Source organism: Dromiciops gliroides, chromosome 1 (genome assembly GCF_019393635.1).
Source record: "Dromiciops gliroides isolate mDroGli1 chromosome 1, mDroGli1.pri, whole genome shotgun sequence".
NCBI lineage: Eukaryota > Metazoa > Chordata > Mammalia > Microbiotheria > Microbiotheriidae > Dromiciops > Dromiciops gliroides.
This window is the reverse complement of record NC_057861.1, coordinates 447,590,170-447,593,363: the sequence shown is the minus strand read 5'-3', so window position 1 is coordinate 447,593,363 and position 3,194 is coordinate 447,590,170. Positions and strand designations below refer to the sequence as shown.

The following is a 3,194-nucleotide window of genomic DNA, read 5'->3' as shown; positions in this document are numbered from 1 at the left end:
ATTTGGAGCTTTTGTATCACTTGGTATGAGTTGTTGGTCTAAATCTCATTTCTGCCAGACTCTTTTTCTGTGTTTTTTTCCTTGTCAAATAGTGTGTTTTTAAACCAGTAATTTGTGTCTTTGACTTTACTGAACATTATTCTGCTACGTTTGATTTGGGGGGGCGGTGTTGATATACTTAATTTGCCCCATTAATGAATTTTTTGGAATGACCAAATATGGAAAGAGTTCAGCTTTTAAAAAATAATCATTTTTATGGACAAATTCAAACAAAAATATTAAACCTAGTCAGTAAATGTTTATTTAAATTGCATTTATTTTTCAAACCAAGAAAAGTTCAAATAAATGAAATGATAAATGCTAATAGCCTTACTCAAAATTCCCTTTTGGTACATTAAGTATATATGCATTTAAAATTAGTTATTGAATGAATTTGAGCATTTTCTGGAAATAGGTACTAGACTAATAAATCTATTTTGCTCAACTTTTAGCATATGTTCAGTTATTAGATATGATGAAGTAAAAATGTATTAGATTTTTGTCATTTGTTTATTCAAAATAGCATGTGATTTGGAGTCACTTTGCTTCTCTAGTTGCTATGTTGCTATTTAGTCAGGGTTTTGTTTTGTTTGTTTGTTTTGTTTTTTGGTGGGGGGCAATGAGGGTTAAGTGACTTGCCCAGGGTCACACAGCTAGTAAGTGTCAAATGTCTGAAGCCAGATTTGAACTCAGGTTCTCCTGAATCCAGGGCCAGTGCTTTACCCACTGTGCCATCTAGCTGACCTAGTCAGTTTTATATATTACTAACCTGTTTTAGAAATAATGAAGATGAAAAAGAAAACCACATCCTATTCACATTTTTGTCAACCAGATACCATTCTCTTTTCTACCCACAAACTTTTTGCAAACATAATTTATCATATAATTACTTGTTGGGGAAAACATTCTTAAAAATATTAGGATGAATTACATAGACGTACAATAACTCTAGTGTCCATATTTTCTAAACCAAAAATTCAGTGTATATACACAGACTGACAAAGCATAATCCTTTTGCAAAGTCTTTTTAAAAGTAGTGTCTAGGAGACTTCTTGGAGCAAAGATGGAGGAATAAGGCAGGAATGCCTAAATTCTCCCAAATTCACCTCCAAGCAACTATAAAATGATGCCTCAAAATGAATTCTGGAATGGCAGACCCAATAAAATATAAGGTGGAACAATTTTCCAGCCCAAGATAACTTAGAAGGTTGGAAGGAAAGGTCTGTTTTACTTGGGTAAAAGAGGAGCACAGTGCAGTGTAGGCAGTGTCTGGATAAGCCAGCATCAGACCCTGTCCCCAGAAAACAAATAGGAGGCCCTGAGACCCTGAACAAGGTAGCAACTGAGGCCTTCTTAGCCATGGATCAGCAGCACAGGAGTGCCTAGGACTCCTTATGCCTCAGTGCAGCAGCAGGTGAGTCACCAGGCCCCCACAGATTTGGCACAGTAGGTGAACAGCCAGGGCCTAGAATTCCTGAAACAAGAAGCTTAGGTTAGTGTTCTCTCCATCCCATGAGCAGAGCTCAATTTTAAAAGTAATAAAACAGGATGAAAATATGACTAAAAACCAAAATAAGAATATGACCACAGAAAGTTACTATGGTGACAGGGAAGATCAAAACACAAACTGAGAAGAAGACAACAGTATAAAAATGCCTATATTTGAAGCTTCAAAGAGAAATATGAATTGACCTTAGGTCCAAAAAACTCCTGGGAGAGCTTAAAAAAAGTTTCCAAAATCTAATAAGAGAGGTAGAAGAAAAATTAGGAAAAAAATGAGAGTAATGCAAAAGAATAATGAAGAAAGTCAACAGCTTGGCAAAGGAAGCACAAAAAGGGAAAAATGTGTACAAAAATCCACTGAAGAAAACAACTCCTTAAAGAGTAGAATTGCCTAAATGGAAAAGGAGGTAAAAAAGTTAATTGAATAAAATAAGTCCTTAAAAACTATAATTTGAAAAGTGGAAGCTAATGACTCAATGAGACATCAAGAATCAATAAAAAATCAAAATAATGAAAAAAATAGAAGAAAATGTGAAATATCTCATTGGAAAAACAGCTTTCATCTTCCTTCTGAATCTTGTCTTCTCCAGGATAAATATGGCTTGTTACTTCAAATGATCCTCTTATGACATAGACTCAAGGCAACTTCCTCATCCCATTTGATTCACTCTATACATTTCCAGGCTTGTCATATTGATGATGAACTATTTACAACTTTGAGTCTGACCATCCAAATACTTTTGGAATGCTTCACGAATTTGCGTGTCATCCTTGCACAGGGGCTATGCTAATCTTCTCTGTATCATTCCAATTTTAGTATATGTGCTATCGAAGTGAGCATCCATCCAACTACTTTTGAATCCATTTGACTGTGTTATTGTCTAATCTACCTCTCCATCTTCTCCACAAGGATAGTTAACCAATAAGCATTTATTAAATACCTACCAGCCAGGCACTATTCCAAATGCTGGTGTTATATATTTTACCCAAACCCCTCCTACTATCTAGGTAAATAATATCCACAACATTCTACTCATCCAGTACTTTAAAAATACTGTGAAAAAAGGAGATGAGGTTATGTAACATGATTGTCAATGATGAAGTCATATTGTCTCATTGTAACGACCAATTCCTTCTCCAAATGTGTGTCAACTATCTCTGTAGTGATCCATTCTAGAATTTTCTCAAACATCAAAGGCAAGTTCACTGGTTTATTGTTTGAAAGCTGTTATGCTTCCTTTTTTGAAAATAAGTACCTGATTTGCCCCAGTTAGAATTGTCCCAAAGTGGAATGAGTTACCTAGGTAAATAGTGTGTTTCCTTTCATTGGTATTCTTCAATCTGTATTTGGAGAGGATTTGACATTATGAGTCCTTTGAAACTATCTTGGACCATTGTGTTGCTGAGAAGAGTCAAGTCTATCACAGTTGATAATCATACAATGTTGTTGATACTGTGTACAATGTTCTCCTGGTTCTGTTCATCTAAGCATCAATTCATATAAGTCCTTCCAGGTTTCTCTGAAATCCACCTGCTCATTGTTTCTTTACATTGATTTTTTAAAAACTCTGTGTTCTAAATTTTCTTCCTCCCTCCTACCTCAACCTTCCCTATGGAATCAAGCAATTTCATAAGTGATACATGTGCAATTA

The 3,194-nt window shown here is 35.1% G+C and overlaps 1 non-coding gene across 1 annotated transcript; it reads right to left on the bottom strand.

Annotated features, from left to right (window-relative positions):
• Positions 1-2,276: 2,276 nt before the first annotated feature.
• Positions 2,277-2,383, bottom strand: LOC122737528. The gene has a single exon (XR_006354360.1). It is a non-coding gene; the product is annotated as a U6 spliceosomal RNA (small nuclear RNA).
• Positions 2,384-3,194: the final 811 nt, after the last annotated feature.